The following is a 13,225-nucleotide window of genomic DNA, read 5'->3' on the forward strand; positions in this document are numbered from 1 at the left end:
ATGTTTAGCCTGGAGAAGAGGAGGTTAAGGGGTGATATGATAGCCATGTTCAAATATATAAAAGGATGTCACATAGAGGAGGGAGAAAGGTTGTTTTCTGCTGCTCCAGAGAAGCGGACACGGAGCAATGGATCCAAACTACAAGAAAGAAGATTCCACCTAAACATTAGGAAGAACTTCCTGACAGTAAGAGCTGTTCGACAGTGGAATTTGCTGCCAAGGAGTGTGGTGGAGTCTCCTTCTTTGGAGGTCTTTAAGCAGAGGCTTGACAACCATATGTCAGGAGTGCTCTGATGGTGTTTCCTGCTTGGCAGGGGGTTGGACTCGATGGCCCTTGTGGTCTCTTCCAACTCTATGATTCTATGATTCTATGATTCTATGATTCTATGAAACTTTTAAAACGTGAAGAACACTTGCTTCCATTTGCATTCAGTTTTCCTCCCTCCCTACACTCACCCCGCCAATTAACATTTCATTAATTAAATTAATATTCCAAACAATAGACAATAAAGAACAACTATTTCAGTTGAGCCAAGGCACACCAGAGCACAATGGAACATGTGCAGAGTTTGGACTTTCTTTCTTTCTTTCTTTCTTTCTTTCTTTCTTTCTTTCTTTCTTTCTTTTATGTTTGCACTTTTCTTTTCTGTAACAAATCTGTATAAATGTTTTTCAAAAAGAAAAGCCCTGATCTCTTGCCTGGCACTTCACCTGAACAAGTCAGGCACAAGTCAGGCACATCCTTCCTTAAGTTCCCCAATACCTAATGTAATGGTTCTAGGGGTTGCTCATGCGTAAATCGTCGCCACACCTGGCTGGGTTGCCTGGGTGAACCCTTTCTGTCTGGACACCCACTCGTCCGTGGCTGTCTCAATTGCTGGCAGAATCCGTCAGTGGGTGTTTCTTGAACTTCTTCCAGCAAAGAAGCTCTTTGACGCCTAGTCTCCATCTAGTCTCCCTGCGCGGAAGCCTTCTGCGCAGGGAGGGTGTGGGCAGCGGAGGACCCGTGCTCTCCCCGCTGGTCCCCGGCGAGGAGTCATGGAGCCTCCTCGCCGATTCCCCCATCTGCCCCCCTTCTCCACTGGTGTTACGCTGATTTCCTTCCCCAGAAGATGTGCTGCTTCTCTCCCTCCCAGGACGCTCTCCGGAACCCCTCTGGAGCCCTCCCTCTCCCTGACACCTAAGCACAGGATAAGTTCTATCTGGCAGTTCTATCTGTCGGCAGCGGCAGAGGAGGAACGAGTTGCTTGTTCTTCCTCCTCCGCTGCCGCCACCACCAGGTTTGTGGTGTGGTGAACCAGCTTATACTCAAGTCAATAAGTTTCCCCAGTTTTTTGTCCTAAAATTGGGTGCCTCGGCTTATATTCAGGTCGGCTTATACTCTATTATATACGGTATTCAGTTCTGATTTCAGCTCTAAAGCTCTATCTGGTGTCACAGTGTTACAACGCATTTATAACATGGTTTGTTTGTTCTTTTAACTAATGTACTCTGTGGTTTAGACCACAGCGCCACCCGTGTCCCTTTTATAGACATGCATGGTATTGCACTATTAACATGATACTTCATTTATAGCAAGTCAGAAAAGTTTCCCTGGCCCTAGCTGGCGAAGTCAAGAGAAGAAGGTTACCTTTTTATGCTATGTTGTTCAGAATATCTCAAAAGACTCCAGTACAATTATTTCAAGGATATATCCTTTGATGACTGCTGTGCACTTTATACTTTGATGTAAAGATATCCTGAAGAATATAGAACTCTGAATTTATAACATCAGTGCTGAAGAGAACATGACCACATGCAACCTGAATAGAAATGATAGTGTTAGATTCTCATAATTCCTTCAGGTGACAAATAAATTCTTCAATTTATCTACCTTTTCTGTTTTTAAAAATCTATAAACTAGTGCATGTACCCCAACAAGTGTTGCTTTTCTTCACTTCATCTCATCTTTCCTCTGGCTCACATTATGGAGACAGAGCCGCTTCCTTCACAAAAATCTTTACGTATCTGATGGGTCCCCACCTCCCAATGCCTTCTTGTGAGTCAGCAGAACACGCTGTACTCTGCCCATTTGCTTCGAAATCTGTTATCTATGTAGTTCTACATGTAACTAAAGTTCTATTGATTTCTAGGCAGCAAAATAATAAAAATAATAATAAAAATCAATTGGTTTACACTCACCTCTCCTCTCTGAGCAGCAAGAACTTCCAGCACATACCCAGGTTTGGAAAGAGGTTATTGGAGGCTTATTGTCATTTTGTATTACGCTACACAGATAGACAGGTTAAGCTTAGCTGGAGGCCCAGTTTAAGCACTCCAACAAACAGCCAAAGTCCATTGCTTCCACAGCAGGCATGGGAATCATTTATCTAGGAGGGCTCATTATCTCAGGGATAATCTCTTGTGAGGGGAAGATATCGGCAGTGGGTGGGACCAGGGCCAAAAGTGAGTGAGTAGCTCCACCCCTTTTCTCCCTTCTTTCTCCCTCACACTCTATTTTTTCTCTCCTTTCCTCTCCAACTTATCCAGCCAATTATTTACCCTCCTACATCTTTCTTTCGATCCATTTCAGCTTCCCTCCTCCTTGCCAGAGATCTGAACTGTTTGTTTACAGTGGGATTATGTCTACTTCCAGCACCCCAGCTCTTTTCTGTCCTGTCTTATTCACCTTCTTTCCCTCTGAGCTCAGTCCAACTGCATGAAATTAGCTCCTCAGGGCAGCACAGGTATCTTGAGCCACCATTTTAACACTCTTCCTCTCCTAGTCTTACTCAGAAAGCTGCTTTTTGCTTTACTCCTTAGCGCAGGGGTCGGCAACCTAAGGTCCATGGGTCACGGGAGTCATTTAACCAGCCCCCGAGCCACCCCCAAACTGAGCCGCCCACTTGGCGAGTCCCTGCACGCGGTGCAGGGACTCACTTCCGTGGTGCCGGAAATTGAGTCTGCGCAGACGCAGACTCTGGAAATCTCGGGCTGGCGCGCTCACACATGCACGTGATCTGGCCCACAGAGGGATCTCCACTGGAGCGAACCGGCCCAGGCGAGGTAAACCTTGCCAACCCCTGCCTTAGCGTGTGCTAAGGATCACTTATGAAACTTGTCGTAAGCACCAATAAAACGGCTAGCACATTTAGAAAGCTAAGCAGGGTCTGGTATGGTTTCACTTGGGATGGGGGACCATGTAGATGACCCTCAGGTTCCCTCCCAGCTCTGCAATTCTGTTATTCTGTTATAGTTCAGCAGTATATGAATGGTTCAAATAAATAGATAAACTCTGGCCCTGCAACCAGGAAAGGTTCCCTGCTCCTGGCTTACAATATTAAACTGCACCATGCTGCTGCCTCTTTTAAAAATTATCATTGTTGTCAGGGGTTCAGGGACAGAGGCACAGGTGAGGGGGGAGACGGAGAGCGATGGGGAAGAATCCCAGGACTGTGAGGAAGAGGATGACAATGACTTGAGGTCTTCCATGAGTCTCTCAAGTGAATCGGAGGATTCCCAGAAGGGGGCGCCCCTAGTCAGGCCAAGGGGGGTCACAGGGGGGACCTGCCAGGAGCAGGGAAGCAGCAGGGAAACCCCGAGTGGGAGTGGGAGATCGGGGCCGGCTTCCCAGCAGGAACAAAGTGAAGAGAGTGGAGTTCCCAGTGTGACACACGGAGCGGAGCAGGAAGGAGACAGGGGAAGGAGATCGGGGCAGGACGTCCTGCCGGAAGAGGCGGAGAGTAGTACAGGGAGTAGTGTAAGTGTCAAGAGGAAAGTCAGGGGTAGCGAACGCGCGCCAAGTTCAAATGTGGAGGCGCGCGGAAATGGAGAGAGCCCGGAGGAGGAGCCTGGCCCCAAAGCACGAAGGAGGGGGGAACAGGCATCTGAGGAATCCGCTTCGGGAGAGAGCAGGAGGGAAGGAACCCAGGGGGGCAGAAAGACCCTGCGGAAAAGGAAAGACAGGAAGAGGTGGACTAGCACAAGCCTCTTAAGCTGGTGTAGGGGCGGGACCGATTCAGAGGGGACTTAAAACGTCTAGGCTAAGTGACGCGGGGCTGCGCGCCTCGGTTGTGGAAGCAATAATGAACTGCAATAAACATCCTTGTATATAAGAAGAACCTGGCGTTGGTCTTTTGTGAGCTGAGACCTGAGGCAGCCCTGACAATTGTACATTCCTGTTTTAAGAGAATTGTGCAAGATCTGTTATAACGAAAACAAATGTGAGACTGCTTAAACCTCTGACTGGGACGTGTGCATGTGCTGAGCTTTCTGTAAATGAAGATAATTCCTCTCTACCAGGCTTCTCCAACTGATGGTCAACCACACATAAAACCCTGAAGCCTTAAAGCACCCAAGGATCTGATCATGTTGCTGAGAACAGGGAGGGGAATCAAATCTGTCCTGCGCTTCTTCCTGCTGTTTTTTCCCCAAAGCTCTCCAAGTATCTCATCATGCAGCAGGAAACACCCTTTGCTTCCTCTTGCTGTTTATTTCAAAAACCTCTGCAGGAGTTTATTGAGCTAGAAGAGGCTTAGGAAGACTTGGTAGATTTCCCTTTATCATCAGATCCCTAAATGCCTTAAGCCAATGGGTTTTTTTCCTCTGGGTACTCAAGAGTACGCAGTACTGGCATATATATTTTTTTCCAAATGTTAAAAGTGTGGCACTTACTATAACAACTTCATGGTGAGTACTGACACCCTTTTCCCTTTTAAAAAATGCACTTCTTTAAGCTAAAACTTAACATCAAGCTGGGGAAGGTTGAGGGAGAGGAATGATCTCAATTTACAAAAAATACCCTAACCTCAGAGGACTAGACAACCCCAAACATTTTTATTATAGTTATTATTGCAGGTCTTGCACAAATCTGCTAATGTGAGTAACAAACGGAGGTAGCGCTGAGGCAACAGAGGCCACTCGTTGCAAGGTCAGCACACATGTGGCACCACAGCGCCCTGAAAGAAAATGCACTCAGAAGTTTCCACGCCAGCAATGACTGCAAATGCATTGGCTATTTTTATGTACTGGATTTTCCGCAGTTAGGGGAAATCCATAAAAACAAAGAAAAAACAGGCATTGGGATGGTGATGTCACAAGCAAGGAATTTCCAAGCATCCGAGTGCACAATAAGCTGCTGAGTGTACACACCCTACCTCCACATCCCAGACACAAAGTCAGAACTAAAAGTGCATGCAGTGCGGATAACTCAAGCAAGTGAGCCCAACAGCAGACTTCATGTGCAAGTCATACACACACTGCATTTATTATTATTATTATTATTATTATTATTATTATTATTATTATTATTACCCCACACATTTAAAAACATAATAAAAACATCAATACTTAAAAGCTTCCCTAAGATGTCTTCTAAAAGTCAGATAGTTGTTTATATCCTTGACATCTGAAGGAAGGGCCAGTCGTGGAGGAAGGGGCTTCGGTACCCGGGGCGGCATGGCACGTCACACATGCGAGCGTCCCAAGGGGGAGGTGCTCATCTGCTGCGATGTCACCCCCCAGCTGGCACCCAGGGCGGACCGCCCCCCCCCCCCCGCTCCCTTCCTCCACTACTGGGAAGGGTGTTCTGCACCACTACCGAGAAGGCCCTCTGCCTGGTTCCCTGTAACTTTGCTTCTCACAGTGAGGGAGCTAGCAGAAGACCCTCTGAGGAAGACTTCAGAGTCTGGGCTGAGCGATGGGGGTGAAGACGCTCCTTCAGGTATACCTGCCGAGGCTGTTTAGGGTCAAGGTTACCAGATTTTTTTCATTAAATCCGGGGACACTTTTCAACTTCAATGGATTTTGTATGGGGACTGGTTTGTAAATCTGGGGGCTGTCCCCGGGAAATGGGGACGTCTGGTACCCTTACTTTAAAGGTCAGTGCCAACACTTTGAATTGTGCTCGGAAATGTACTGGGAGCCAGTGAAGATCCTTTAGGGCTGGTGCTCTATGGTCCCGGCGGCCACTCCCAGTCACCAGGAATTTTTTATTATTAAGGAATTAGGCATTAAAAGACATTATATAAAAAAATATTTTTTCCTTTTTATAGATGGGGAACACTAAGTCTGAGAGTGAGTCTAGTTCCACAGACAATCCATGTACCCATGGCAGAGCACTCAAATGCACAATCAATGCCACCCCCCCAAAAAAAAAATATTAGCAAAGATATAGAAATACACTGGAGGGTTCAGAAAGGAAATGAATAGCACATGACCTGGGTGCAGAGTGGAGCTAGACTAACAGACTGGTTTTTTAAGGAAATACAGTCACACCTCGGAAGTTGAACGCCTGGCAAGTCAAATGTTTTGGCTCCTGAACACTGCAAACCCAAAAGTGAGTGTTCCGGTTTGCGCACATTCTTTGGAACCCAAATGTCCGACGTAGGTTCTGTGGGTTCCACGGAAGCTTCCTGCAGCCAATCGGAAGCTGTGCCTTGGTTTCTGAACATTTTGGAAGTCAAATGGACTTCTGAAATGCATTCTGTTCGACTTCCAAGGTATGATTGTATGCTAGATTTATTTAGGAAATATCTATCTATCTATCTATCTATCTATCTATCTATCTATCTATCATCTATCATCTATCATCTATCTATCTATCTATCTATCTATCTATCTATCTATCTATCTATCTATCTATCTATCAGATATTTCTATGCACGCTGCCCTAAACATATTATAAAGCAATTCACAACTTGCTCAAAAAGGAATCAGATTTCTTCTCCGTATACATAGTTATGAGGACACAGGTGAACAGATTCGTGCAGTACCTAGCTTATGTACAGATAAACACTCAAAGTTTGACCTTGCTATAGCAACAGTTCAGTTATGCACACTTATACAAAGACACACACCTGACCTGCTAGTTACTAATATGATGGTAATAACAGTCCAACAAACCTTGTTTCCCCACTAGGTTCCCAGGCAGATCTTCAAGCCATAGCTTTGAGTCCAGTACAAAGCAAGACAAGCCTCTCTCTCTCCAGCTTCCAGCACCAGCCCAAACTCATACACCACCTGCCTTGACTTATTGCTCTTCCATCCTAGGACCAGCCAGGTAAGAAGGGGAAGGGTCCACCCATCTATCTCTATGGCAACAGAACACACTTCTTAAGATGCTGATGATAGATACTTAGCTGAGTGGTTAAGGCCATTACCTTAACAAAGGAACAGGCTTGACTGGTTCAGCAGGTTTTAACCTCGCAGATACAGGATCACAGGCCTAAAAGAGACCCATGGATATCAAGGGGTGGCATGGGTTGGCAAACTAAGGCCCAGGGGCTGGATCCAGCCCAATTGCCTCCTGGATCCGGCCCGCAGACGGTCTGGGAATCACCGCATGGATTGCCGTGGATCTGATTCTGATCGTTCAGGCTGCGCCATTTCCCCTCCCCTCCCTCAAACACCGCAGCAGCACCTTCTCCCTCCCTCCTCATGGCTTCTCCCCGCCCTGCCTATAGGAGGAAGGGGGCTGGGCTTTGTTGAGCCGCAGTTGGTTGAGCGCCATTTTAAGCAGCCCCTCCCCAGAGCCAGCCCTTTTGCGCTGCTCATCATCCCTCTGCCGCTGCCGCCAGCCCCTGCCGCTTGCAAGGCACAGGTAAGTGTCAGTATATGGAAACATCACCGCTGCAGAAAGCCAGTTTGTTGACATCACATGATGCGCCTATCTGTGGGAAAGAAGAATTTCCCAGGACATTCACAGGCTGGATAAGTCTCTGTGAAGAGTGTAATCTGAAACCTTCCATTTGCGCATGTTCAGGAAGTTTGTCAGACTTGCTAGAAGAACTGAACTGAAAGGACGTGTTTCTCTAGTGCTGTAATGTCAGAAATAAACATCATGTAAATAGATTTCTGACTTATTTTCTTTCCCCTGCGGAAGCAGGAGAGAGGGGTTGTGCATTTTACCCACTCTTGGGAAAATGTCGCCTATCAAAATCTCCCTGGTCTGTCTGGATGTCAGCCAGAGGAGGTTACCGGTAAGCAAGCTCCGAGGACAGTGAGAGGGGCCAGCCTCTATGGAGGGGGCTTGCAAACCAACAGTAAGCAGCCACCGGGGCTCATCCAGTGCTGTGGAAAAGGGAAGGGAGAGTAATGGGGGGATTTTTTCTTCAAAATATAGTCCAGCCCCCCACAAGGTTTGAGGGACAGCCCCCCCTACAGAAAAAGTTTGCTGACCCCTGATCTAGGCTGACCTCCCAAGCCTAGAACAATATACTATACCTGGGAGCTACAGCTCAAGAAGCTTGCTGAAATATAAATTTAGGGTAGAAAATACCCATTCAGAGGAAAACATTCCCCCTCCCCCGAGCTGTTAAAAGCAGTCCTAGATTTACCTGTACATCAGTCAACACCTGTACATCACTAAATGTCTTGGCCTCTTTTTCCCCTCACTGTGCTAACATTGAGCCAACCGTTTCCACAAGCAGATATTATTGGCTGGAAAATGGATGTCTTTTATCTCTTTAGGAAATCAGCAGCCTAGTTTCTTGGTAAGAGGAGGCTCATTAGTACCAGATGTGAACCTAGAAAGTAAAAATAAGAATGGCAGACTCTGGATTCAAGAGGTATCAAGAGAGTTTGAAAGGTCAGAGCCAGAAGAATGAGAATTGCTGCGACACGATAAAAGAAAGCTAAATGAGTCTGCAAAAAAGAAAGATGAATGTGTGCTGCTGAGGTCTACAAACACAAGAATAGGTCAGATAACAACACAAACTGAGGAATTATTTTCTTATAGCAGCAGTCAATTGCGCCCTGGTGGTTTTCAAACAAAAAAAAAGTGGACAATGATGAACAATACACAAGGTTTCAAGCTTTTGGGCTACATTTTATGAATATTTCACACTTGTCAAATATAGTACAAAGCATCATTTTAAAAATAATAATAAATGGCTTCCTTTGGAAGCAACGAGTACAACAAAGCAAAGAACATAAGTTGTATCCACATGGGTGAAGTACAGTTTACACATCTCCGAATTACTGAGACAAAACTGTAACAAACCTCCTGTTCAGCTCAAATTACTGAGGCTTTCTTGGAAATGGTGATACTTACAAATGCCTTTTCTTTCATGTCAGTGGGCTACATTTCAAATTCTATATATTTTGTCTTATGTACTGAGTTGAATAGGATCCAAAATGCAGCAGTCTGATTGGTCCTAGAACAATAGGATTCAGAATGCAGCAGTCTGATTGGTCCGCAGGAGCCACCCAATCCAGCTCCAGGTGGAAGTGAATCCACAACCTGATTGGCCTACAGGAAAATCCTGGAATTAGCCAATCACATGGGGCCCATTTGTGTAAATAATGTATATAAAGCAGATATCCTGGGGGAACTTCCATTCCTCCTCACCACTATGAGCTGAACAAGGAGCATGAAATCCACTCTCGACTCCGAGTATATTTCATTTTGGAAAGTTGTTCACCGTGTATCTGGACACCTCTTAAAATATCATAACCAACTTTGCATGGTGGTTTGTCAGAGCAAGGGGCAGGTTTTCATCTATATTGGGATACAATTGGAAGCCATTTTGGACTAAGATGGCAAGCAGACTGAGCCTTTCTAAACTGCACTGATTGTTTCTTAGCCTACCTGAGCAATGTCAGGTATGAGTCATCCAGTATTATATTTATAAGCTGCTTCATTATCCTATTAACATTGCAAAGGTGGCTGTTGTTTAGTCGTTTAGTCGTGTCCGACTCTTCGTGACCCATGGACCAGAGCACGCCAGGCACTCCTGTCTTCCACTGCCTCCCGCAGTTTGGTCAGACTCATGTTTGTAGCTTCAAGAACACTGTCCAACCGTCTCGTCCTCTGTCGTCCCCTTCTCCTTGTGCCCTCCATCTTTCCCAACATCAGGGTCTTTTCCAGGGAGTCTTCTCTTCTCATGAGGTGGCCAAAGTATTGGAGCCTCAGCTTCACGATCTGTCCTTCCAGTGAGCACTCAGGGCTGATTTCCTTAAGAATGGATAGGTTTGATCTTCTTGCAGTCCATGGGACTCTCAAGAGTCTCCTCCAGCACCATAATTCAAAAGCATCAATTCTTCGGCGATCAGCCTTCTTGATGGTCCAGCTCTCACTTCCATACATCACTACTGGGAAAACCATGGCTTTAACTATACGGACCTTTGTTGGTAAGGTGATGTCTCTGCTTTTTAAGATGCTGTCTAGGTTTGCCATCGCCTTTCTCCCAAGGAGCAGGCGTCTTTTAATTTCGTGACTGCTGTCACCATCTGCAGTGATCATGGAGCCCAAGAAAGTAAAATCTCTCACTGCCTCAATTTCTCCCCCTTCTATTTGCCAGGAGGTGATGGGACCAGTGGCCATGATCTTCGTTTTTTGGATGTTGAGCTTCAGACCATATTTTGCGCTCTCCTCTTTCACCCTCATTAAAAGGTTATTTAATTCCTCCTCCCTTTCTGCCATCAAGGTTGTGTCATCTGCATATCTGAGGTTGTTGATGTTTCTTCCAGTGATCTTAATTCCGGCTTGGGAATCATCCAGCCCAGCCTTTCGCATGATGAATTCTGCATATGAGTTAAATAAGCAGGGAGACAATATACAGCTTTGCCGTACTCCTTTTCCAATTTTGAACCAATCAGTTGTTCCATATCCAGTTCTAACTGTAGCTTCTTGTCCCACATAGAGATTTCTCAGGAGACAGATGAGGTGATCAGGCACTCCCATTTCTTTAAGAACTTGCCATAGTTTGCTGTGGTCGACACAGTCAAAGGCTTTTGCATAGTCAATGAAGCAGAAGTAGATGTCTTTCTGGAACTCTCTAGCTTTCTCCATAATCCAGCACATGTTTGCAATTTGGTCTCTGGTTCCTCTGCCTCTTCTAAATCCAGCTTGCACTTCTGGGAGTTCTCGGTCCACATACTGCTTAAGCCTGCCTTGTAGAATTTTAAGCATAACCTTGCTAGCGTGTGAAATGAGTGCAATTGTGCGGTAGTTGGAGCATTCTTTGGCACTGCCTTTCTTTGGGATTGGGATGTAGACTGATCTCCAATCCTCTGGGCACTGCTGAGTTTTCCAAATTTGCTGGCATATTGAGTGTAGCACCTTGACAGCATCATCGTTTAAAATTTTAAATTGTTCAGCTGGAATATCATCACTTCCACTGGCCTTGTTATTAGCAATGCTTTCTAAGGCCCATTTGACTTCACTCTCCAGGATGTCTGGCTCAAGGTCAGCAACCACACTACCTGGGGTATACGAGACATCCATATCTTTCTGGTATAGTTCCTCTGTGTATTCTTGCCACCTCTTCTTGATGTCTTCTGCTTCTGTTAGGTCCTTTCCACTTTTGTCTTTTATTATGGAAATCTTTGTATGAAATGTTCCCTTCATATCTCCAATTTTCTTGAACAGATCTCTGGTTTTTCCCATTCTATTGTTTTCCTCTATTTCTTTGCATTGCTCATTTAAGAAGACCTTCTTGTCTCTCCTTGCTATTTTTTGGAAATCTGCATTCAATTTCCTGTATCTTTCACTATCTCCCTCGCATTTTGCTTGCCTTCTCTCCCCCGCTATTTGTAAGGCCTCGTTGGACAGCCACTTTGCTTTCTTGCATTTCCTTTTCATTGGGATGGTTTTAGTTGCTGCCTCTTGTATAATGTTACGAGCCTCCATCCATACTTCTTCAGGCACTCTGTCCACCAAATCTAAATCCTTAAAGCTGTTCCTCACTTCCACTGTGTATTCATAAGGGATTTGACTTAGATTGTATCTTACCGGCCCAGTGGTTTTTCCTACTTTCTTCAGTTTAAGCTTGAATTTTGCTATAAGAAGCTGATGATCTGAGCCACAGTCAGCTCGAGGTCTTGTTTTTGCTGACTGTATAGAGCTTCTCCATCTTTGGCTGCAGAGAATATAATCAATTTGATTTCGATGCTGCCCATATGGTGATGTCCATGTGTAGAGTCGTCTCTTGTGTTGTTGGAAAAGAGTGTTTGTGATGACCAGCTTGTTCTCTTGGCAGAACTCTATTAGCCTTTGCCCTGCTTCGTTTTGAACTCCAAGGCCAAACTTGCCAGTTGTTCCTTTTATCTCTTGACTCCCTACTTTAGCATTCCCATCCCCTATAATGAGAAGAACATCCTTCTTTGGTGTCGTTTCTATAAGGTGTTGTAAGTCTTCATAGAACTGGTCAATTTCAGTTTCTTCAGCACCAGTGGTTGGTGCATAAACTTGGATTACTGTGATGTTAAAAGGTCTGCCTTGGATTCGTATCGAGATCATTCTATCATTTTTGAGATTGCATCCCAGTACAGCTTTTGCCACTCTTTTGTTGACTGTGAGGGCCACTCCATTTCTTTTACGGGATTCTTGCCCACAGTAGTAGATGTGATGGTCATCCGAACTGAATTCGCCCATTCCCGTCCATTTTAGTTCACTGATGCCCAGGATGTCAATATTTATTCTTGCCATCTGATTTTTGACCACATCCAACTTACCCAGGTTCATGGCTCTTACATTCCAGGTTCCTATGCAATATTTTTCTTTACAGCATTGGACTTTCCTTTCGCTTCCAGGCATATCCGCAACTGAGCGTCCTTTCGGCTTTAGCCCAGCCGCTTCATCAGCTCTGAATCTACTTGTACTTGTCCTCCGCTCTTCCTCAGTAGCATGTTGGATGCCTTCCGACCTGAGGGGCTCATCTTCCAGCGTCATAACTTTTATATGCCTGTTGTCTTTGTCCATCAAGTTTTCTTGGCAGGTATACTGGAGTGGCTTGCTGGTTCCTGCTCCAGGTGGATCACGTTTGGTCAAAACTCTCCACTATGACCTGTCCATCTTGGGTGGCCCTGCACAGCATAGCTCATAGCTTCTCTGAGTTATTCAAGCCCCTTCGCCATGGCAAGGCAGTGATCCATGAAGGGAGGCTTCATTTTACTGTTTTCAGCATCTACTAAAATGCTTTTGTTTTGGCAAGCCTACCCAGACATGTAATTTTATTATGTGTATTTTGGGATTTTTTAAAGCCTTTTGGTTTCTTATGACTATTTATACTATTTTATGTAAGCTGCTTACTTGATTTATGTAATTTGATTAAGTGGTCCATAAATCTTGTTAAATAAGTAAAATAAATACCTCCTAAGTGGTGCACGACAAACGAACAAAAATCCAGTCAAAGGAAATAGCACACATACACATATATACAAGATTGAGCAGCAAAGAAAACATTAACTATATCAGCAAAAAGAACAAGCATCAACAGAAAAACAATACAGTTCACTGTGACCT

The 13,225-nt window shown here is 45.1% G+C and overlaps 1 protein-coding gene and 1 long non-coding RNA gene across 2 annotated transcripts in view; one reads left to right on the plus strand and one right to left on the minus strand.

Moving 5' to 3' along the window:
* Positions 1–13,225, minus strand: part of IL15 (interleukin 15) — an 88,755-nt gene that overhangs the window by 58,117 nt on the left and 17,413 nt on the right. The gene's annotated exons all lie outside the window — the stretch shown is intronic.
* LOC308594924 overlaps positions 1–13,225 on the plus strand; it is a 54,335-nt gene that overhangs the window by 39,128 nt on the left and 1,982 nt on the right. The window contains exons 3-4 of the long non-coding RNA XR_014011673.1: positions 6,899–7,039; positions 8,449–8,566. This is a non-coding gene — a long non-coding RNA (uncharacterized lncRNA). The remainder of the gene's footprint in view (positions 1–6,898; positions 7,040–8,448; positions 8,567–13,225) is intronic.

Source organism: Podarcis bocagei (assembly GCF_964188305.1).
Source record: "Podarcis bocagei genome assembly, chromosome: 9".
Taxonomy (NCBI): domain Eukaryota; kingdom Metazoa; phylum Chordata; class Lepidosauria; order Squamata; family Lacertidae; genus Podarcis; species Podarcis bocagei.